We start from the raw sequence: 25,711 nt of genomic DNA, 5'->3' as shown, positions 1-25,711 counted from the left end.
AATCGTCAACATATGGTAAAAGTGCTCTTGTTATCTCTGATGATCTTAAGCTTTCTTTTAGTGCCTGGTTGTAAATGGTCAGTGATTCACAATAGCCGTGACGAAGGCATGTGAATGTATAACCAGGGTATATGCAGCAATCCTGACATTAAATGCAATTGTAGCGAGGTGGTGGCTATGGGTAATATTTTGTTGCCTACAACGCCACCTGAGGAGTCTCACCTCAGGAATATTATGAAAGTGTGGTGTGCGTGCAACAGCCCAGGTTCGTTTAAATCACTGGGCAAGAGATGTGTTTAAATCAATATAAAACTATTTTCACAAATCACAGTTTGTCTCATAGGGCTTTAACATGGTGAGACATCCTCTGTCCTTCACCCTCAGCAAGAGTCAGGACAAACTACTAAAAACCCTTTTAACAGGTGAAGACACGTAGAAACCTCAGAGAGACACATGTGAGGATCCGTCTCCCAGGACAGACACAAGTGACACAGATGTGTAGAGGAGAACATCATCAGGAGAAAGGTTTTAGCAGCATCGATGAGGGGAAACATGTTGAAGGATAACTTCAATACTATGTGTGAAGCAGTCCTGCTGCATCATAGTCTCTGGTCAGCAGCAGGATCATGATCCAGCATCAAGATGGGATCCACTATAATCCACAGTCATTGTCCACTGGCGCCAGTTAGGATCCATCATCAGCCGCCGCCTCGGTCCTGGTCCGACATCCTCCGATGCCAACGCGACAAAGGATCCTCCATTACCATTACGATCAGCCGGCACGATACAGAATCCACCAAACTGGATCCACCATTGCGACCTCTGATGCGCGGTCCACAAATCGTAATCCATGGTACAGCCACAGCTGTGGCCCTGCATCCGCGGGTGATAAGGCACAGGGACTCCGGGGGAGGGGTCAAGGGTCAGAAACATGTACTGATCAGATAAGAATTACTTTGATGTGATAAGGATGGAGAAGCTGGAAAGAGAAGCTCCGTGTGTCATGTGTCAGTAATTCCCTCTAACCCTAACCCTAACCCTTTTTGCCTTTTAATCAATGATACAATGATACAGGCCGAACTTGAGGCTACACTGAGGCTGAAGGTAAATCTGACTGGCTACTGGTTTGTATGGTAGTATGATGAAAACCATGTGGCCCACTCAGTAGATCAGACATCAATACCTCTATGCCTTTTTAAACTAAACGCCTCCTATTTTGGAACATAGGACAAGTTACTTTCTGCCGCACTAATTAGCTCTAACGATAAGCTTTATCAAAAAGGAAGGTTTTAAGCCTACTCTTAAACAAACAGAGCGTGTCTGATTCCCGAACTGAAAGTGAGAGATTATTCCACCCTGGTTATACATTCACATGCCTTCGTCACGGCTATTGTGAATCACTGACCATTTACAACCAGGCACTAAAAGAACGTTTAAGATCATCAGAGATAACAGGAGCACTTTTACGATATGTTGACGATTTAATGATTTGTGATTTGTGCTCCAACTGAAGAATATTGTGCAAATGATTCTATAGCTCTCCTAAAACATCTAATTGCAGGAGGTCATAAGGCAAGCCTGAAAAAGTACAAGTTTGTAAAAGAACAAGTTGAATTTTTAGGGCATGTGATCACAGCAGAGAGCAAATCCCTCACCCCTAATAGAGTAACAGTAATTTAAAATATTCTTAAACTGTTACAAAGAAATAAGTGATTTCATTCCTGTGATGGATTCTTATTACAGATAATCCTAACTATGCTGTCCTTAAGAAGCCCTCAGCGCAATCACACACAGGCTTACAAGCATATAGTAAAGTTATATGGACTGATTACACACAGAAACTGAAACTGACTTGAAACTGACCTTACAAACAACCCCGACTTTATGACTACCGAACCCTGACCGACCTTTCACATAAGCAGTTGACAAGAAGGGGGGCTACATGACATCAGTGCCACTCCCAGACCAAGGGGGGGCAAACACAGACCTGTAGCACGTTTCTCAGCAAAACTTGATCCTGTTGATACATGCCTCCTTACTTGTCTTAGAGCTGTAGCAGCTTCAGATGAGACTGTCATGGTATCCAAGGATTTAGAAGGATACTCCCTACTCACCCTGTTGATCCCTAATGCTGTGTTTATGATGCTATCAATAACATGCTATTCTGTTGGAAATGCTTAACATCACTGAAAAAAGATGTAATGTTCTAAACGCAGCTACTCTTCTTCGAACAAAAGGAGATGGTGAACAACATATCTGTGTCGTAAAATTACCTAAGTTTGTTCCTCCAGACCAGACTTACAGGAAACGCTGTTGCAGAATCCAGACTTTGAACTGCTTGTAGATGGATCAGTGTCTAGCAATTCAGACACAACACATGATACATTGATTGCATGACCATTCCCTGCTTCTCTGTCTGCAGAAGCATGCAAATTGACTGAAGGGAAAAGGGTCAATATCTACATAGACAGTATGCATGTGGTGTAGTACATCATTTTGCACGATTTGGAAACAGACAGATCAAATGTATATCATGCTCTAGTGTCTCTGATGCTTGATGCTATCCTCCTCCCCAAACAGGTTGCAGTATGTAAAGCTACGTCCCTCTACATGATGTTGTGCATGTTTACTCTAGGAGTACTGCGAATGCGAACGGCGCATTTGATTAGAATGGTCCGGTTCACGGCCAGGGAGGGAGGGGGGGGGGGGGGGGGGGGCAGGATCTCAAGCATGCGCAAAGACGTCATCTCCAACTTATTCTTTATCTATGTTCGCAAACGAAACAATTAGGGGGTTCAAGTATCTTTCTTCAAATGACAAATTACATCGTCTATCACTTTTGAAGCATGAAATGGCACTTGATTATATTCTGGCAATAACAGGTGGCCTTTTTGCCACTCTAAATTTGACTAAAGATGCTTGAGTAACCTTGATCCCTGATAACTCTGACTTTTCAAGGATTTTCATTCAACAGATGGCTGGTTAACAAACTTGGCCCCTGGGGTACGATGCTAGTTCAACTGTTAGTTCCTGTACTACTTACTTTTGGCATATTATGCTTTTGATCATGCCCCCTTACATGCATGAAGGCCCTTATGTATAGGAGGGTTGGTGATACGGTGACCGGCCATGTTGGTTTATATATGCAACTGTCCCGAGATGATCTTGCTAATAAGCCCAGAAATGTGTTTCCCCTACCTGACTGGTTTCCTCCCCAGAACCCTTTTGATAGTATTGAAGAATGTGATGTTGTTGTGTTGGCTGTTTAGTCTGCTCTTATCAGTCCTTCCTCCCATTTCAGATGCAAACCTGTGTCCACGACAATGGCAGTTTGCTTTACACTACAGTGATGGTGTTGATGCTTTTTGAATACATGTGACTTCATGTATTTGATTTTTTACTGTAGTAGTGCATTCTCTTGTGTTGTCATGAATGACAAAAAGGAGGGAAATGTAGTGGAAAAATAACTAAGTATAGTGGAAATTGACTAAGAGTGGTTGAAACCTATTTGATAGTTGAAGAGTAACTTCTTGCATACCTGTCTAAGACTCCATGACCTGAAATGTTTATGACCTGAAACCTGTTTGACCTTTCTATATACCTGTTTGACCTTTCCATTACTTATTGACTGTCCAAAGAACCCAATGGAAATGTATGGAAATCATTTGTTCCTGTGCTTTGGTTCCTGTCTAAAACTACTTTACAGAACAGAGAGTCAAAGAGTCTGAACTGGCTCAGTCAAACAGCCTTGTTCTCCTATGTAACATCTGTGCATCTGAGTGTTCTTCATCTTCACTCTGAGATCCTTGTGGTTTCCCTGTGTTGATCCTTTCTGCAGAAAGCCCCTTATTAAATACTGTTATGGGACTTTGCATACCAGGACAATCAAAACAAATATCATTCTGGAAGTTTAATTCAAACACTGCAGTCGTGGCTCAAAGCTCATAACACGGTGTAAGTTACGAGTCAATGGCCCCTAGCTCTCAAAGGTACAGTTCCTTTATACAAATCAGACCCCTCCCCACACACTGAAGAAGGTTGTCCAATCAGCTCTCTGGATGTCCTGACAGGATGGTCAGACATTTGGTCTCCGGCGTTCTCTTTGAAGTCTTACGACACAATGAGCTGAGGTTTCTGCTCAGACTCTGAGAAGACTCTAGGTGTGAATAACCTGTTTCCCAAAGACCCCCGTCTTTTGGTCAGTAACACCTACTGCCATTGCAGCCTTCTGATGCAAACACTTGAGGGCCCCTGCTGTGAACCTTTTGTTTAGCACTGAATAGATGATGACAATACAGATAGATAACTTTGTTGGTTCAAGCCTCTTGTATCTCCAGATTTCCATCACAACACTTAACTTACTCTGTATATAATATGACTACTACCTCATTCACTTCATTTTTCTCATTTTCATTTCACTTACTACCACTATTTATACTTACACCTGCACTTTATATATACTTATCATATCTACACTACCTACTTGTATTGCTGCAAGTCTAGTATCATACTGTCCATATTCCATATCTATTTCTTACTGTACATATCATATATATTTACATATTCCACTTTACAGCTGCACATACTCTACACTTTTACTGCTTTTTTTTCACTTCTGGTTAAATGCTTAACTGCATTTCGTTGTCCCAGTACTTTCACTCTGTGCAATGACAATAAAGTTGAATCTAATATAATCTCTGGTGTCCTTCATGTTCATGGTTCATGTTCAGTTTCATTTTCCTTGAAATCTATTTAACAGGTGTCAGATGTTTCTCAGGCGACTCCCAGTGTCACTGTTGGTTTCACCCTGACCTGTGTCTCCGTCTCCAGCTCCAATCTGATCGACTTCTCCACTGAAGGTAATTCCTGTGATCTCCTGTAAAATGCTTTCATGTTCAATGTACGTTAACTTTGAGGAGGCAGTGGACATGATACACAGACACACACATGTAGTGTAGATAACACAAGTTGGATCAGGTCTCTAACCAGTGATTCTGCTGTGGCTCCTCTCACTGAAGTGACAGTGATATGTCAGGTAAAGTCTTAATGTGGTTGAACTCACTTATTATCTGAATTTGGTAAAGTAGTATTCTACGTTCAACACAGATTAGAATCAGATTGTTTCACTTGTAGACTGTTGTTTCAGGAATTTCCAAATCTCCCTCACATTCTCTCAGTAACGTCTGAGAACATTGATCTAAATAACTCGAATCAATTCATATTAAAGCAATAGTTCTTCATGAATGTAATGACAGAGGAACCCAGAGAAGAACCGTCCTCTCTGGAGCTTCGACTGGAGCTTTGGCTGAGGAGCTCAACTCATGTTGGAAATGTTGGTTTCGTTTAAGCGACTCAAACAGTTCACAGCAACAGCAGCCATCTTAGATGAATATTAATGAGCCACAGTATTCAGCAGCATCATGTACTCTGTAGTCGTGTTGGTACTAGTACTCGTAGTAAAATATTTTTTTTCTTATTAGTGAAACTTTTACTAATTTAAGATGCTGCACTTTTCTCATTTTTACTGAGGAAACAGACTGATCTTCTGGTTTTCACCTCTAACCTTTTCTCATACATTTGGAATTTATTATCTGAATATTACCACTTGATTTTTGAATTCCTTCCTTTAACTGATCCTGAAACTCTGTTATTTCTTGTCTGATTGTTTTGAATCACATGTTTAGATTCTGTATCGTCTCCTCAAACTCTCAATCTGCTTCACAGATGGGTCGACTTGAAGATGTCATACAGCTGTGCTGCAAGTTATTCCCTAAAATCAAAGCTACACTGAAAGGTTCACTTCGTGCTGGGGGGACAATTGGATCAATCGCCACTGTCGGAGGGCTTGCCTTGGGTCGTGTTGGTCTTCTTGTGGGTAAGTAGCAGTTAAGAAAAAACACGTCAGCTCCTCTTACTCGTCTAAAAATATTTACCATCATCACATTTGAGACGAGAGAGCGACTGTTGGACTCATCAATATCCTCTCTTTCATCATTTTGCATGTTTGAACTATTCTTCCCCTTCCTCTCTACAGGCGGAGCGGTTAGAAGCGTGGTGACCTACTGGTGGTTCAAGGATGATGTCAAATCGCTGCTTCAGGTCCTACTGAGCTTCAGTGGTCAGGAAAGGCAGGAGATGTCTGATTATATCATGCACGGCCAGGTCCTGAAAGACATGGAGTTGATGGATTATGTCAACCTGTTTACTCGGGTGCCTGCTCTCACAAGTTTTTTCAAATGTTAAATGAAGACTGAGGCAAACGGCCAAAAGATGTGATCTGTTTGTAACAAGGCTTCAGGGACTTCATTAAAGTAAAATCCCAGTGCAGTTTGTGTGGTGTTGATTCTTTTCATATGAACATAGTTTAGTATGAAGCGTATTTAAGGTTGTATATTTAATATCCATCAAGGGAACCACGGATCGAACACGTTACCGGCACCAACAAGATCACCTGCTCTGCGTTTGTGAGGTAAAAATAACAACAAATCAAGTATCTTTATTTGAGTGATGATCTTTAATGAGTTATTGTAAAGGAACCAGTATTTATATATTTGCCTGTGTTTATGTTGCAGAACATTCCTGTGAACATGGTTTATCTGATTTAATGCTTATATGCAATGTTCACGCTCTCAACTCTTTACATCCTTCTGACCTGGAGGAGAAAGATCAAAACTTCTTTCACAGCTTTTAGTTGAATAAAGAAAATAAAGTTCAACTGACTCACAAACAGGAGGATGAGTGAGGAGTGAGGCTGGTGAACATGCTAAGCTAATGATCACCTGAAGATGGCGCTAGTGTGCAGGTGTTTACTGGCTTTGGAAAGTCTTAGTGTCTGAAGAGTTTTACAGTCGACTGAGTTTATATATGTATTTGTGTATACATACATACATATATATATGTGTGTGTATACATATACAAACAGAAAAACTGAAAATGATAAAGATAGATTAAATAAAGATGGATCAAATACTCGAAGAGGAGCAAGAAAATCCATGAAATAAAAAGTTGTGTTTTACAGAAAAACATTGAATAAAAAATGAATAATAAACAGTAAAACATATAAATAGAGATTTTTAAATGACAATATTAATTCAGTTAATAGCCCAAGAGCCGGTCTGGAGTGACACGCAGGTCTGCAGGGAACAAGAACAAAGAGAACAAGATGTCTCACTGTGGGTATTTGTTCTCACTTATATTATCATTTAAAAGCCAGAACCAGAAGACCTTCAACAGGGATCATGTGATGAAGGCAGATCTGATAAAAAGGCAAGACCAAGGACTTTATAAACCAATGAAAGGTTATTAAAATGAATTCTGAAGCAGCCAGCGCAGAGACTTGGACGACATACGAGTTATGAAGCAGCTGGAGATGAATTATGTCCAGAACTCAGATCATCACAGCAGCTCGTGGAGTCTCTGCGTGATGAACATGAGAGAGTCACTCTCTGCTCATGCTCCTCACGGGAGGAAATCCTGTCTAATCCGATTCCTCATCTGTGATTTATCAAAGTTCAAAATGAGAAGTAGAGACTGTCAAACACCCGGTAGACACGCTACATGTTTATTAACTTCACACATGATCACATGTACAGTTACTGAGGTGAAGGCAGAGACATGTTTAACGTTTATTATGAAATGGAATGTTACAGTGACATCTTAATCTCGTAAATACAAGAGATATAATAAAAAGTAAAAGACATCGGGTCCATATAACGATCACATGCTGTTAAGGGGAGAATGTGATGTTTCTGCTGTGGTTCCTCTTCAGACGCCCATGGTGACCTGGATGAACTGGAGACAGAGAAACACGCAGCGTTATTCAATGATATAAACACAGGACTGATGTTTTGTGTGCGTGTGTGTGTGGTTGTGTGGTTGTGTGGTTGTGTGCGTGTGTGTGCAGCAGAATCTGTGAGACCTACGTCATCGTACTGAAACGCGGCGCAACCAGTTTGGGTTGTGTCTCTTCTTCTGAACTGATCTGGAAAATAAAAGCACATTGATCAGGATTTTTTCCAGATTCTGAGCCTTGTGGTGACGGCAGAATCTTAACCACATGTTAATTTACACAAATCTGAACACTGATCAGCTGCATTTATCAAACGTTGGCAGCAGGTTTTAGTTTCCTGGGCCACTCACCCGTCAGGATGCGCAGTCGGATGCAGCAGCTCAGGAACTCGTCGAAGGTGATCCTGCCGTTCAGGCTGTAGCGCTTCATGATGATGTTCAGCGCCTGAGGACTCAAACCGTAGCCTGCACACAAACACAATCCACTTCACACTCTTGTCATATTTATTCTATGCAAGATTATGATTTTATTACTGTAAAATCACAACTTTATACTTTTAAATATGTTTTGTTCTTGTAAAATTTACAACTTTTTTCCTGTGAAAGTACGTTTTCACAAACCAAAGCTGGCAACGGCCTTCTGCAGCTCCTGGCCATCCACGCTTCCACTGCGGTCCTGGCCAACACACACGTCTCTCTTTTTAGTAGTTTGTCCTGACTCTTGTTGAGGGTGAAGGACAGAGGATGTCTCACCATGTTAAAGCTCTATGAGACAAACTGTGATTTGTGAATATGGGCTATACAAATAAAATTTGATTGATTGATTGATTGATTGATATATGCAGCAATCCTGAGATTAAATTCAATACTTTTCAAGACCTTTTTCAAGACCCTGCTAATATTTTTCAAGACTCCAGCGCCACTAGGAGCTGTAACCGGTTACATCAGCAACACAATTGAGTTTGATATTGCAAAATTAAATGAAGTTTGCCAGAACTTCTATGTAGCACTGTATCAACACAACAGAATTCAGATAGGCCGGGAGGGAATAAAGCTCAAAAGAATAAATTGAGTTACTCAGCCAAAAGGCACAATTTATTGATGGACCCTGGACCCTCTTGGAAGAGGATATAGTACATTTTAGAGTAAAGATGCATCAATCTGGTCCACTTTGAGAGACAAATTAAGAGGCTAGATTGAAATTAATATGGCAGTCAGAATCTACTTGTTGTGTGAGAAACACTGCACAGACACACTGAGCAGTAAATGGTTCAGTCAACTCTGCAATAGGCACTTTTATAATACTTTAAATAATACAACTATTTTGCAGCATAAATAACCCAAATCAGATCAACATTGTCACTGATATAATGCTACAACTTTCTCAAAAAGAGCCACCATGTGGCATGTCTTTAGTGCAACAAAGTGTTAAACTGACATACACAGGGAAACTAGTCTGGTATCTCACCTGAAGGAAATTACCACCTGCGCAATTCTCCCAGTATTATGATATAATAATAGAACTCAGAAATGTACGTGTGTAAACTTTGAAGATGGACAAAACTAATTGAGCTGTGGGAGTGCTCACTCCTTACAAATATGATTCATGGCATGTGCCTCAGTTCAGTTGCTTTGGTTTCCAACCACTTTTCAGTTTGCACCAGCTCAGTGCGTGGCGTGTTACTGTTGTTTCGAGACAACACAACACTTCTGCAGTGCGCAGCGGCTGTGTGAACCCAGCGTCACTCTGAGGTCTGGACAAGTTGAAGCGGCGACAACTGAGTTAACGTTAGCAACGCTAGCAGTAACGTTACTAGCTTCAGCTGTCGTACTCATACTGGGTCATGTTACAACATTAGCCGAGGAAGGTGTTGCCCAATGCTCGATGGACAACCGCTGTCTGCGTGACGCAGTGGCTTTGTGGCTAGCTCCTCGCACATGTGAACGGAGCACATTGATCCCCATTGAAGCTAAACTCATTTTCTTTCTACAGACCGAACAGGAAGGCCCCCGTCATTCCCAGCGACGGGCTTCAGCCAGGGCTTGAACTGGATGGATGGATGGATTTGTATTTATATAGCGCTTTTCTAGTCTGATGAAGACCACTCAAAGCGCTTTACAGTTTTACATTCACCCATTCACACACACATTCATACAGTGCATGTACTTGCAGCACTTTGTTATTCTATGGGGGGCTATTTAGGGTTCAGCATCTTGCCCAAGGACACTTCGGCATGCAGATGGTTCAGACTGGGGATCGAACCACCGACCTTCAGGTTTGAGGACGACCACTCTACCCCTCAGCCACAGCCGCCCTCTGCTCGTGTTCCAACCACGACTCGGCGAGTTTACACTTCCTCATTGCCTGTTCCTTTGCAGCCATATAAATAATTAATAGCGCACTATTCGCGGGTAGGCCATCCTCTACATGGAAGATTCAACAACGACAAGTGCTACTCGCGCTGCAATGACGCGACAGACGTTGCCTGTGTAGTTCCTGTTATAAGCAGGGTGTTGGTTGGGACTCTTGTTTTGAAGGGGGGTTCTAACGGAAGGGGGTGTTGTCCAGAGAGAAGTTTTGAAGTGCGAAGGAAAATAGACTGGTGCGATGTCCCGATTCAATAACCATCATAATAATTTTTCCGCTGAGGCCTGACAGTATAAGAGGAAAAAACCATCGGCTACACCTCTAATGAGTATTGAATTTGAAAAAGATTCAAGACTTTTTAATGCTTTTTAAGGGTCTTGATTTTCCCTAATTTTATATATCAACTTTTAATACTTTTCAAGTCCCGTGGATACCCTGATAACTTTCTCTGTTGAACTCAAATGCAAACCAGTATTGGCTGTCTTTATCAATTTAAACACTGAAGAATGCATTTGCCAGATCAACAACAGAGAACCATTGACTATCCTTCAGAACTTGCTAATGGATTGTTTAAAGAATTTGCAACAGAGGGAGCGCGTTGTTGTACTGCAGCGTTGACAACTTACAAATCTTAGATGAATCGCAAATCATCAGGTTGTGTTTTATCAAAAATACTCTTCACCGGAAAATATCGGAGTGTGCACTAGTGCAGGGGTTTTCAACTGGTTTGTCCCAGGGACCATCGTTCTGACTAGAAAGTAATCCGCGGCCCACTGATGTGCCTACGTGTGTGTGTGTGTGCGTGCGTGCATGGGGATAGAAGGAAGTTTTAAAGGAGACATATCACGAACATTCCACTTTTGTAGTGCTTCTACACGTTAATATGGGTATCTGGCATGTCTACAGTCCCCAAAACTCTGGAAAAAAACAACTCCTGCGATTTGTTATGATTCCTCTATGTCAGAAACAATACGCTTGAGTGCGTGCAATGGGATTACGAGCGATAAGTACGTCATTGTCGAACCATGCCCATGTAGGGAGTCTCGCTACATGGCCTTGGACCGCCCCCCACCATCATCAATCAATCAATCAATCAATCAAGTTTTATTTGTATAGCCCACATTCACAAATAACAATTCGTCTCATGGGGCTTTAACATTGTGTGACATCCTCTGTCCTTAACCCTCAACAAGAGTAAGGAAAAACTACTAAAAACCCTTTTCACAGGTAAAAATATGTAGAAACCTCAGAGAGAGCCACATGTGAGGGATCCCTCTCTCAGGACGGACAGAAGTGCAATAGATGTCAGGTGTAAGAAAACATCATCAGGATTTTTAGCAGCATCCATTAGGCTAAACATTTTTCAATACTATGTGTCAGGCAGTCCCGCTGCAATCACAGTCTCTGGCCAGCAGCAAGACCACGATCCAGCATCAGGATGGGATCCACTATAATCCACAGTCATTGTCCACCGCCGCCAGTTAGAATCCATTATCAGCTGCCGCCTCGGTCGTGGTCCCTCATCATCCGATGCCAACGCGACAAAGGATCCTCCATTACAACGACGATCAGCTGGCACGATACAGAATCCACCGAACTGGATCCACCATTGCGACCTCCGACACGCGATCCACAATCATAATCCATGGTGCGGCCACAGCTGTGGCCCTGCATCCGCGGGCGCTAAGGCACAGAAACTCCGGGAAAAGGGGTCAAGTTAGTAACATGTACTGATCAGATAAGAATTATCTTGATGTGATAAATATGGAGAAAAGGAAGGAGAAGCAGGAAAGAGAAGCTCCGTGTGTCTTGTGTCATAAATTCCCTGTGCGTCTTAGCATCATCAGGGGTTTTTGCCATTTAATCAAATTTGGAACATCGCACAAATTAGCTCTAACTATAAGCTTTATAAAAAAGGAAGGTTTTGAGTCTACTTTTAAACGAACAGAGCGTGTCTGCCTCCCTAACTGAAAGTGAGAGATTATTCCACAGCAGTGGGGCTTGATGGCTAAAAGCTCTGGCTCCTACTCTACTTTTAGAGACTTTAGGGACAACAAGTAAACCTGAGTTCTGGGATCGGAGTGCTCTAGTAGGTTGATATGGAACTAACATCTCTTTAAGGTAAAGAGGTGCCATATCATTAAGGGCCTTGAAGGTGAGGAGGAGAATTTTAAATTCTATTCTAGATTTAACAGGAAGCCAGTGTAGCGATGCTAATACTGGAGAAATGTGCTCTCTTTTCTTAGTTCTCGTCAGGACACGTGCTGCGGCATTTTGGACCAGCTGCAGAGTCTTTAACGACTTGCTGCTGGAGCCTGATAATAATGAATTACAATAGTCCAGTCTCGATGTAACAAAGGCGTGGACTAGTTTTTCTGCATCTTTTTGCGAAAGGACATGTCTGATTTTTGAGATATTACGCAAGTGGAAAAACGCGGTCCTAGAAATTACTTTTAAGTGACTATTAAAGGACAAATCAGGATCGAAGATCACTCCCAAGTTCCTGACTGTGTCATTGGAAGCAAGGGCAATGTCATCTAGCGCAGCTATATCATTAGATAATGTATCTCTAAGGTGTTTAGGGCCGAGTATTATAACCTCTGTTTTATCTGAGTTTAATAAGAGAAAATTGCGGGTCATCCAGGTTTTTATGTCCTTGAGACATGCTCGAAGTTTAGTTAATTGATTACTTTGATCAGGTTTTATTGACAAATATAACTGGGTGTCATCCGCATAACAGTGAAAATTTACCGAGTGTGTCCTGATAATGTTTCCTAGTGGAAGCATATATAATGAGAATAAAATTGGGCCGAGCACAGACCCCTGTGGGACACCATGGTTAACTTTGGTGCGCACCGATGACTCATCATTGATTTGAACGAATTGGGAGCGATCAGCAAAATAAGATTTAAACCAGTTTAAGGCCGTTCCTTTAATGTTAATTAACTGTTTTAGTCTCTCTAATAAAATTTGATGGTCAATTGTGTCGAATGCTGCACTGAGATCTAACAGAACGAGGACAGACACAAGTCCCTGATCTGAAGCTATTAGAAGGTCATTAGTGACTTTTGCCAGGGCTGTCTCTGTGCTATGATTGGTTCTAAACCCAGACTGAAAGTCTTCATATATATTATTTTCCTGGAGAAACTCACACAGCTGATTGGCTACAACTTTTTCTAAGATTTTAGATAGGAAGGGGAGATTAGATATTGGCCTGTAATTTGCTAAAACCTCTGGGTCTAGGGTGGGTTTTTCATCATCTCACCGGCTCCGTCGGCGCCGTCTCCCCTGGGAGAGATGGTGGAGCTAGCATTAGCATTTGCGCCAACTGAGCTCGCTTTTCCATCACTCAGAGCCGGTGAGACGATGGAGCCCGGGCTCCATCGTCTCACCATTTCATATGCATGCAGGTTTGCATCTGAAATGGGAGGACGGACTGATAAGAGCAGACTAGACAGCCAACACTACAACGTCACATTCTTCAATACTATCAAAAGGGTTCTGGGGAGGAAACCAGTCAGGTAGGGGAAACACATTTCTGGGCTTATTAGCAAGATCATCGCAGGACAGTTGCCTATATGCACCAACATGGCCGGTCACCGTATCACCAACCCTCCTTTACATAAAGGCCTTCATGCATGTAAGGGTGCATGAACAAAATCATAATATAATGCCAAAAGTAAGTAGTACAGGAACTAACAGTTGAACTAGCATCGCACGCCAGGGGCCAAGTTTGTTAACCAGCCATCTGTTGAATGAATGAATATTTAGGTAGATAAGGATACAGTATGCCTTTCCCACAATGCCATGCAAAATTAGTGAGCATGGCTCTGCCGTTGTTATTGATTACCATTCCATTTCAGGAGACACTTTTATTATACAAATAAATGTCACAAGAAGCATTTCCTAGGGATTGGCCTGTAGAAACATGGCAGTAACACATCTTATAATGTCGTGACTGTAGATCTCATTGGTGTGTCATCAGGTATGCAGATACATTTACTGACTTATCATTGTTAGAAGTTTGAGCATTACATTTACATACTGCAACCTGTTTGGGGAGGAGGATTGCATCAAGCATCAGAGACACTAGAGCATAATATACATTTGATTTGTCTCTGTTTCCAAATTGTGCAAAATGATGTACTACACCACATGCATACTGTCTATGTAGATATTGACCCTTTTCCCTTCAGTCAATTTGCATGCTTCTGCAGACAGAGAAGCAGGGAATGGTCATGCAATCAATGTATCACGTGTTGTGTCTGAATTGCTAGACACTGATCCATCTACAAGCAGTTCAAAGTCTGGATTCTGCAACAGCGTTTCCTGTAAGTCTGGTCTGGAGGAACAAACTTAGGTTATTTTACGACACAGATATGTTGTTCACCATCTCCTTTTGTTCGAAGAAGAGTAGCTGCGTTTAGAACATTACATCTTTTTTCAGTGATGTTAAGCATTTCCAACAGAATAGCATGTTATTGATAGCATCATAAACACAGCATTAGGGATCAACAGGGTGAGTAGGGAGTATCCTTCTAAATCCTTGGATACCATGACAGTCTCATCTGAAGCTGCTACAGCTCTAAGACAAGTAAGGAGGCATGTATCAACAGGATCAAGTTTTGCTGAGAAACGTGCTACAGGTCTGTGTTTGCCCCCCTTGGTCTGGGAGTGGCACTGATGTCATGTAGCCCCCCTTCTTGTCAACTGCTTATGTGAAAGGTCGGTCAGGGTTCGGTAGTCATAAAGTCGGGGTTGTTTGTAAGGTCAGTTTCAAGTCAGTAAAAGCTTTCTCTGTGTAATCAGTCCATATAACTTTACTATATGCTTGTAAGCCTGTGTGCGATTGCGCTGAGGGCTCTTTAAGGACAGCATAGTTAGGAATAAATGATCTGTAATAAGAATCCATCACAGGAATGAAATCACTTATTTCTTTGAAACGGTTTAAGAATATTTTAAATTACTGTTACTCTATTAGGGGTGAGGGATTTGCTCTCTGCTGTGATCACATGCCCTAAAAATTCAACTTGTTCTTTTACAAACTTGTACTTTTTCCGGCTTGCCTTATGACCTCCTGCAATTAGATGTTTTAGGAGAGCTATAGAATCATTTGCACAATATTCTTCAGTTGGAGAACAAATCACAAATCATTAAATCGTCAACATATGGTAAAAGTGCTCTTGTTATCTCTGATGATCTTAAGCTTTCTTTTAGTGCCTGGTTGTAAATGGTCAGTGATTCACAATAGCCGTGACGAAGGCATGTGAATGTATAACCAGGGTATATGCAGCAATCCTGACATTAAATGCAATTGTAGCGAGGTGGTGGCTATGGGTAATATTTTGTTGCCTACAACGCCACCTGAGGAGTCTCACCTCAGGAATATTATGAAAGTGTGGTGTGCGTGCAACAGCCCAGGTTCGTTTAAATCACTGGGCAAGAGATGTGTTTAAATCAATATAAAACTATTTTCACAAATCACAGTTTGTCTCATAGGGCTTTAACATGGTGAGACATCCTCTGTCCTTCACCCTCAGCAAGAGTCAGGACAAACTACTAAAAACCCTTTTAACAGGTGAAGACACGTAGAAACCTCAGAGAGACACATGTGAGGATCCGTCTCCCAGGACAGACACAAGTGACACAGATGTGTAGAGGAGAACATCATCAGGAGAAAGGTTTTAGCAGCATCGATGAGGGGAAACATGTTGAAGGATAACTTCAATACTATGTGTGAAGCAGTCCTGCTGCATCATAGTCTCTGGTCAGCAGCAGGATCATGATCCAGCATCAAGATGGGATCCACTATAATCCACAGTCATTGTCCACTGGCGCCAGTTAGGATCCATCATCAGCCGCCGCCTCGGTCCTGGTCCGACATCCTCCGATGCCAACGCGACAAAGGATCCTCCATTACCATTACGATCAGCCGGCACGATACAGAATCCACCAAACTGGATCCACCATTGCGACCTCTGATGCGCGGTCCACAAATCGTAATCCATGGTACAGCCACAGCTGTGGCCCTGCATCCGCGGGTGATAAGGCACAGGGACTCCGGGGGAGGGGTCAAGGGTCAGAAACATGTACTGATCAGATAAGAATTACTTTGATGTGATAAGGATGGAGAAGCTGGAAAGAGAAGCTCCGTGTGTCATGTGTCAGTAATTCCCTCTAACCCTAACCCTAACCCTTTTTGCCTTTTAATCAATGATACAATGATACAGGCCGAACTTGAGGCTACACTGAGGCTGAAGGTAAATCTGACTGGCTACTGGTTTGTATGGTAGTATGATGAAAACCATGTGGCCCACTCAGTAGATCAGACATCAATACCTCTATGCCTTTTTAAACTAAACGCCTCCTATTTTGGAACATAGGACAAGTTACTTTCTGCCGCACTAATTAGCTCTAACGATAAGCTTTATCAAAAAGGAAGGTTTTAAGCCTACTCTTAAACAAACAGAGCGTGTCTGATTCCCGAACTGAAAGTGAGAGATTATTCCACCCTGGTTATACATTCACATGCCTTCGTCACGGCTATTGTGAATCACTGACCATTTACAACCAGGCACTAAAAGAACGTTTAAGATCATCAGAGATAACAGGAGCACTTTTACGATATGTTGACGATTTAATGATTTGTGATTTGTGCTCCAACTGAAGAATATTGTGCAAATGATTCTATAGCTCTCCTAAAACATCTAATTGCAGGAGGTCATAAGGCAAGCCTGAAAAAGTACAAGTTTGTAAAAGAACAAGTTGAATTTTTAGGGCATGTGATCACAGCAGAGAGCAAATCCCTCACCCCTAATAGAGTAACAGTAATTTAAAATATTCTTAAACTGTTACAAAGAAATAAGTGATTTCATTCCTGTGATGGATTCTTATTACAGATAATCCTAACTATGCTGTCCTTAAGAAGCCCTCAGCGCAATCACACACAGGCTTACAAGCATATAGTAAAGTTATATGGACTGATTACACACAGAAACTGAAACTGACTTGAAACTGACCTTACAAACAACCCCGACTTTATGACTACCGAACCCTGACCGACCTTTCACATAAGCAGTTGACAAGAAGGGGGGCTACATGACATCAGTGCCACTCCCAGACCAAGGGGGGGCAAACACAGACCTGTAGCACGTTTCTCAGCAAAACTTGATCCTGTTGATACATGCCTCCTTACTTGTCTTAGAGCTGTAGCAGCTTCAGATGAGACTGTCATGGTATCCAAGGATTTAGAAGGATACTCCCTACTCACCCTGTTGATCCCTAATGCTGTGTTTATGATGCTATCAATAACATGCTATTCTGTTGGAAATGCTTAACATCACTGAAAAAAGATGTAATGTTCTAAACGCAGCTACTCTTCTTCGAACAAAAGGAGATGGTGAACAACATATCTGTGTCGTAAAATAACCTAAGTTTGTTCCTCCAGACCAGACTTACAGGAAACGCTGTTGCAGAATCCAGACTTTGAACTGCTTGTAGATGGATCAGTGTCTAGCAATTCAGACACAACACATGATACATTGATTGCATGACCATTCCCTGCTTCTCTGTCTGCAGAAGCATGCAAATTGACTGAAGGGAAAAGGGTCAATATCTACATAGACAGTATGCATGTGGTGTAGTACATCATTTTGCACGATTTGGAAACAGACAGATCAAATGTATATCATGCTCTAGTGTCTCTGATGCTTGATGCTATCCTCCTCCCCAAACAGGTTGCAGTATGTAAAGCTACGTCCCTCTACATGATGTTGTGCATGTTTACTCTAGGAGTACTGCGAATGCGAACGGCGCATTTGATTAGAATGGTCCGGTTCACGGCCAGGGAGGGAGGGGGGGGGGGGGGGGGGCAGGATCTCAAGCATGCGCAAAGACGTCATCTCCAACTTATTCTTTATCTATGTTCGCAAACGAAACAATTAGGGGGTTCAAGTATCTTTCTTCAAATGACAAATTACATCGTCTATCACTTTTGAAGCATGAAATGGCACTTGATTATATTCTGGCAATAACAGGTGGCCTTTTTGCCACTCTAAATTTGACTAAAGATGCTTGAGTAACCTTGATCCCTGATAACTCTGACTTTTCAAGGATTTTCATTCAACAGATGGCTGGTTAACAAACTTGGCCCCTGGGGTACGATGCTAGTTCAACTGTTAGTTCCTGTACTACTTACTTTTGGCATATTATGCTTTTGATCATGCCCCCTTACATGCATGAAGGCCCTTATGTATAGGAGGGTTGGTGATACGGTGACCGGCCATGTTGGTTTATATATGCAACTGTCCCGAGATGATCTTGCTAATAAGCCCAGAAATGTGTTTCCCCTACCTGACTGGTTTCCTCCCCAGAACCCTTTTGATAGTATTGAAGAATGTGATGTTGTTGTGTTGGCTGTTTAGTCTGCTCTTATCAGTCCTTCCTCCCATTTCAGATGCAAACCTGTGTCCACGACAATGGCAGTTTGCTTTACACTACAGTGATGGTGTTGATGCTTTTTGAATACATGTGACTTCATGTATTTGATTTTTTACTGTAGTAGTGCATTCTCTTGTGTTGTCATGAATGACAAAAAGGAGGGAAATGTAGTGGAAAAATAACTAAGTATAGTGGAAATTGACTAAGAGTGGTTGAAACCTATTTGATAGTTGAAGAGTAACTTCTTGCATACCTGTCTAAGACTCCATGACCTGAAATGTTTATGACCTGAAACCTGTTTGACCTTTCTATATACCTGTTTGACCTTTCCATTACTTATTGACTGTCCAAAGAACCCAATGGAAATGTATGGAAATCATTTGTTCCTGTGCTTTGGTTCCTGTCTAAAACTACTTTACAGAACAGAGAGTCAAAGAGTCTGAACTGGCTCAGTCAAACAGCCTTGTTCTCCTATGTAACATCTGTGCATCTGAGTGTTCTTCATCTTCACTCTGAGATCCTTGTGGTTTCCCTGTGTTGATCCTTTCTGCAGAAAGCCCCTTATTAAATACTGTTATGGGACTTTGCATACCAGGACAATCAAAACAAATATCATTCTGGAAGTTTAATTCAAACACTGCAGTCGTGGCTCAAAGCTCATAACACGGTGTAAGTTACGAGTCAATGGCCCCTAGCTCTCAAAGGTACAGTTCCTTTATACAAATCAGACCCCTCCCCACACACTGAAGAAGGTTGTCCAATCAGCTCTCTGGATGTCCTGACAGGATGGTCAGACATTTGGTCTCCGGCGTTCTCTTTGAAGTCTTACGACACAATGAGCTGAGGTTTCTGCTCAGACTCTGAGAAGACTCTAGGTGTGAATAACCTGTTTCCCAAAGACCCCCGTCTTTTGGTCAGTAACACCTACTGCCATTGCAGCCTTCTGATGCAAACACTTGAGGGCCCCTGCTGTGAACCTTTTGTTTAGCACTGAATAGATGATGACAATACAGATAGATAACTTTGTTGGTTCAAGCCTCTTGTATCTCCAGATTTCCATCACAACACTTAACTTACTCTGTATATAATATGACTACTACCTCATTCACTTCATTTTTCTCATTTTCATTTCACTTACTACCACTATTTATACTTACACCTGCACTTTATATATACTTATCATATCTACACTACCTACTTGTATTGCTGCAAGTCTAGTATCATACTGTCCATATTCCATATCTATTTCTTACTGTACATATCATATATATTTACATATTCCACTTTACAGCTGCACATACTCTACACTTTTACTGCTTTTTTTTCACTTCTGGTTAAATGCTTAACTGCATTTCGTTGTCCCAGTACTTTCACTCTGTGCAATGACAATAAAGTTGAATCTAATATAATCTCTGGTGTCCTTCATGTTCATGGTTCATGTTCAGTTTCATTTTCCTTGAAATCTATTTAACAGGTGCCAGATGTTTCTCAGGCGACTCCCAGTGTCACTGTTGGTTTCACCCTGACCTGTGTCTCCGTCTCCAGCTCCAATCTGATCGACTTCTCCACTGAAGGTAATTCCTGTGATCTCCTGTAAAATGCTTTCATGTTCAATGTACGTTAACTTTGAGGAGGCAGTGGACATGATACACAGACACACACATGTAGTGTAGATAACACAAGTTGGATCAGGTCTCTAACCAGTGATTCTGCTGTGGCTCCTCTCACTGAAGTGACAGTGATATGTCAGGTAAAGTCTTAATGTGGTTGAACTCACTTATTATCTGAATTTGGTAAAGTAGTATTCTACGTTCAACACAGATTAGAATCAGATTGTTTCACTTGTAGACTGTTGTTTCAGGAATTTCCAAATCTCCCTCACATTCTCTCAGTAACGTCTGAGAACATTGATCTAAATAACTCGAATCAATTCATATTAAAGCAATAGTTCTTCATGAATGTAATGACAGAGGAACCCAGAGAAGAACCGTCCTCTCTGGAGCTTCGACTGGAGCTTTGGCTGAGGAGCTCAACTCATGTTGGAAATGTTGGTTTCGTTTAAGCGACTCAAACAGTTCACAGCAACAGCAGCCATCTTAGATGAATATTAATGAGCCACAGTATTCAGCAGCATCATGTACTCTGTAGTCGTGTTGGTACTAGTACTCGTAGTAAAATATTTTTTTTCTTATTAGTGAAACTTTTACTAATTTAAGATGCTGCACTTTTCTCATTTTTACTGAGGAAACAGACTGATCTTCTGGTTTTCACCTCTAACCTTTTCTCATACATTTGGAATTTATTATCTGAATATTACCACTTGATTTTTGAATTCCTTCCTTTAACTGATCCTGAAACTCTGTTATTTCTTGTCTGATTGTTTTGAATCACATGTTTAGATTCTGTATCGTCTCCTCAAACTCTCAATCTGCTTCACAGATGGGTCGACTTGAAGATGTCATACAGCTGTGCTGCAAGTTATTCCCTAAAATCAAAGCTACACTGAAAGGTTCACTTCGTGCTGGGGGGACAATTGGATCAATCGCCACTGTCGGAGGGCTTGCCTTGGGTCGTGTTGGTCTTCTTGTGGGTAAGTAGCAGTTAAGAAAAAACACGTCAGCTCCTCTTACTCGTCTAAAAATATTTACCATCATCACATTTGAGACGAGAGAGCGACTGTTGGACTCATCAATATCCTCTCTTTCATCATTTTGCATGTTTGAACTATTCTTCCCCTTCCTCTCTACAGGCGGAGCGGTTAGAAGCGTGGTGACCTACTGGTGGTTCAAGGATGATGTCAAATCGCTGCTTCAGGTCCTACTGAGCTTCAGTGGTCAGGAAAGGCAGGAGATGTCTGATTATATCATGCACGGCCAGGTCCTGAAAGACATGGAGTTTATGGATTATGTCAACCTGTTTACTCGGGTGCCTGCTCTCACAAGTTTTTTCAAATGTTAAATGAAGACTGAGGCAAACGGCCAAAAGATGTGATCTGTTTGTAACAAGGCTTCAGGGACTTCATTAAAGTAAAATCCCAGTGCAGTTTGTGTGGTGTTGATTCTTTTCATATGAACATAGTTTAGTATGAAGCGTATTTAAGGTTGTATATTTAATATCCATCAAGGGAACCACGGATCGAACACGTTACCGGCACCAACAAGATCACCTGCTCTGCGTTTGTGAGGTAAAAATAACAACAAATCAAGTATCTTTATTTGAGTGATGATCTTTAATGAGTTATTGTAAAGGAACCAGTATTTATATATTTGCCTGTGTTTATGTTGCAGAACATTCCTGTGAACATGGTTTATCTGATTTAATGCTTATATGCAATGTTCACGCTCTCAACTCTTTACATCCTTCTGACCTGGAGGAGAAAGATCAAAACTTCTTTCACAGCTTTTAGTTGAATAAAGAAAATAAAGTTCAACTGACTCACAAACAGGAGGATGAGTGAGGAGTGAGGCTGGTGAACATGCTAAGCTAATGATCACCTGAAGATGGCGCTAGTGTGCAGGTGTTTACTGGCTTTGGAAAGTCTTAGTGTCTGAAGAGTTTTACAGTCGACTGAGTTTATATATGTATTTGTGTATACATACATACATATATATATGTGTGTGTATACATATACAAACAGAAAAACTGAAAATGATAAAGATAGATTAAATAAAGATGGATCAAATACTCGAAGAGGAGCAAGAAAATCCATGAAATAAAAAGTTGTGTTTTACAGAAAAACATTGAATAAAAAATGAATAATAAACAGTAAAACATATAAATAGAGATTTTTAAATGACAATATTAATTCAGTTAATAGCCCAAGAGCCGGTCTGGAGTGACACGCAGGTCTGCAGGGAACAAGAACAAAGAGAACAAGATGTCTCACTGTGGGTATTTGTTCTCACTTATATTATCATTTAAAAGCCAGAACCAGAAGACCTTCAACAGGGATCATGTGATGAAGGCAGATCTGATAAAAAGGCAAGACCAAGGACTTTATAAACCAATGAAAGGTTATTAAAATGAATTCTGAAGCAGCCAGCGCAGAGACTTGGACGACATACGAGTTATGAAGCAGCTGGAGATGAATTATGTCCAGAACTCAGATCATCACAGCAGCTCGTGGAGTCTCTGCGTGATGAACATGAGAGAGTCACTCTCTGCTCATGCTCCTCACGGGAGGAAATCCTGTCTAATCCGATTCCTCATCTGTGATTTATCAAAGTTCAAAATGAGAAGTAGAGACTGTCAAACACCCGGTAGACACGCTACATGTTTATTAACTTCACACATGATCACATGTACAGTTACTGAGGTGAAGGCAGAGACATGTTTAACGTTTATTATGAAATGGAATGTTACAGTGACATCTTAATCTCGTAAATACAAGAGATATAATAAAAAGTAAAAGACATCGGGTCCATATAACGATCACATGCTGTTAAGGGGAGAATGTGATGTTTCTGCTGTGGTTCCTCTTCAGACGCCCATGGTGACCTGGATGAACTGGAGACAGAGAAACACGCAGCGTTATTCAATGATATAAACACAGGACTGATGTTTTGTGTGCGTGTGTGTGTGGTTGTGTGGTTGTGTGGTTGTGTGCGTGTGTGTGCAGCAGAATCTGTGAGACCTACGTCATCGTACTGAAACGCGGCGCAACCAGTTTGGGTTGTGTCTCTTCTTCTGAACTGATCTGGAAAATAAAAGCACATTGATCAGGATTTTTTCCAGATTCTGAGCCTTGTGGTGACGGCAGAATCTTAACCACATGTTAATTTACACAAATCTGAACACTGATCAGCTGCATTTATCAAACGTTGGCAGCAGGTTTTAGTTTCCTGGGCCACTCACCCGTCAGGATGCGCAGTCGGATGCAGCAGCTCAGGAACTCGTCGAAGGTGATCCTGCCGTTCAGGCTGTAGCGCTTCATGATGATGTTCAGCGCCTGAGGACTCAAACCGTAGCCTGCACACAAACACAATCCACTTCACACTCTTGTCATATTTATTCTATGCAAGATTATGATTTTATTACTGTAAAATCACAACTTTATACTTTTAAATATGTTTTGTTCTTGTAAAATTTACAACTTTTTTCCTGTGAAAGTACGTTTTCACAAACCAAAGCTGGCAACGGCCTTCTGCAGCTCCTGGCCATCCACGCTTCCACTGCGGTCCTGGCCAACACACACGTCTCTCTTTTTAGTAGTTTGTCCTGACTCTTGTTGAGGGTGAAGGACAGAGGATGTCTCACCATGTTAAAGCTCTATGAGACAAACTGTGATTTGTGAATATGGGCTATACAAATAAAATTTGATTGATTGATTGATTGATTGATATATGCAGCAATCCTGAGATTAAATTCAATACTTTTCAAGACCTTTTTCAAGACCCTGCTAATATTTTTCAAGACTCCAGCGCCACTAGGAGCTGTAACCGGTTACATCAGCAACACAATTGAGTTTGATATTGCAAAATTAAATGAAGTTTGCCAGAACTTCTATGTAGCACTGTATCAACACAACAGAATTCAGATAGGCCGGGAGGGAATAAAGCTCAAAAGAATAAATTGAGTTACTCAGCCAAAAGGCACAATTTATTGATGGACCCTGGACCCTCTTGGAAGAGGATATAGTACATTTTAGAGTAAAGATGCATCAATCTGGTCCACTTTGAGAGACAAATTAAGAGGCTAGATTGAAATTAATATGGCAGTCAGAATCTACTTGTTGTGTGAGAAACACTGCACAGACACACTGAGCAGTAAATGGTTCAGTCAACTCTGCAATAGGCACTTTTATAATACTTTAAATAATACAACTATTTTGCAGCATAAATAACCCAAATCAGATCAACATTGTCACTGATATAATGCTACAACTTTCTCAAAAAGAGCCACCATGTGGCATGTCTTTAGTGCAACAAAGTGTTAAACTGACATACACAGGGAAACTAGTCTGGTATCTCACCTGAAGGAAATTACCACCTGCGCAATTCTCCCAGTATTATGATATAATAATAGAACTCAGAAATGTACGTGTGTAAACTTTGAAGATGGACAAAACTAATTGAGCTGTGGGAGTGCTCACTCCTTACAAATATGATTCATGGCATGTGCCTCAGTTCAGTTGCTTTGGTTTCCAACCACTTTTCAGTTTGCACCAGCTCAGTGCGTGGCGTGTTACTGTTGTTTCGAGACAACACAACACTTCTGCAGTGCGCAGCGGCTGTGTGAACCCAGCGTCACTCTGAGGTCTGGACAAGTTGAAGCGGCGACAACTGAGTTAACGTTAGCAACGCTAGCAGTAACGTTACTAGCTTCAGCTGTCGTACTCATACTGGGTCATGTTACAACATTAGCCGAGGAAGGTGTTGCCCAATGCTCGATGGACAACCGCTGTCTGCGTGACGCAGTGGCTTTGTGGCTAGCTCCTCGCACATGTGAACGGAGCACATTGATCCCCATTGAAGCTAAACTCATTTTCTTTCTACAGACCGAACAGGAAGGCCCCCGTCATTCCCAGCGACGGGCTTCAGCCAGGGCTTGAACTGGATGGATGGATGGATTTGTATTTATATAGCGCTTTTCTAGTCTGATGAAGACCACTCAAAGCGCTTTACAGTTTTACATTCACCCATTCACACACACATTCATACAGTGCATGTACTTGCAGCACTTTGTTATTCTATGGGGGGCTATTTAGGGTTCAGCATCTTGCCCAAGGACACTTCGGCATGCAGATGGTTCAGACTGGGGATCGAACCACCGACCTTCAGGTTTGAGGACGACCACTCTACCCCTCAGCCACAGCCGCCCTCTGCTCGTGTTCCAACCACGACTCGGCGAGTTTACACTTCCTCATTGCCTGTTCCTTTGCAGCCATATAAATAATTAATAGCGCACTATTCGCGGGTAGGCCATCCTCTACATGGAAGATTCAACAACGACAAGTGCTACTCGCGCTGCAATGACGCGACAGACGTTGCCTGTGTAGTTCCTGTTATAAGCAGGGTGTTGGTTGGGACTCTTGTTTTGAAGGGGGGTTCTAACGGAAGGGGGTGTTGTCCAGAGAGAAGTTTTGAAGTGCGAAGGAAAATAGACTGGTGCGATGTC

At 41.7% G+C, this 25,711-nt stretch overlaps 2 long non-coding RNA genes across 2 annotated transcripts; both read right to left on the bottom strand.

Moving 5' to 3' along the window:
* Window positions 1-7,547: 7,547 nt before the first annotated feature.
* LOC133014511 (uncharacterized) lies at window positions 7,548-8,473 on the bottom strand. The gene is made up of 4 exons (XR_009681460.1): window positions 8,410-8,473; window positions 8,140-8,253; window positions 7,923-7,981; window positions 7,548-7,791 (listed from the first exon to the last, which is right to left on the bottom strand). It is a non-coding gene; the product is annotated as an uncharacterized LOC133014511 (long non-coding RNA).
* Window positions 8,474-22,857: 14,384 nt separating this feature from the next.
* Window positions 22,858-23,783, bottom strand: LOC133014506 (uncharacterized). The gene is made up of 4 exons (XR_009681457.1): window positions 23,720-23,783; window positions 23,450-23,563; window positions 23,233-23,291; window positions 22,858-23,101 (listed from the first exon to the last, which is right to left on the bottom strand). It is a non-coding gene; the product is annotated as an uncharacterized LOC133014506 (long non-coding RNA).
* Between the last annotated feature and the right edge of the window lie 1,928 nt (window positions 23,784-25,711).

This window comes from Limanda limanda, chromosome 11 (assembly GCF_963576545.1).
Source record: "Limanda limanda chromosome 11, fLimLim1.1, whole genome shotgun sequence".
Lineage (NCBI taxonomy): Eukaryota > Metazoa > Chordata > Actinopteri > Pleuronectiformes > Pleuronectidae > Limanda > Limanda limanda.
The sequence above is the reverse complement of the archived record's forward strand: the minus strand, read 5'-3'. Positions and strand labels throughout refer to the sequence as shown.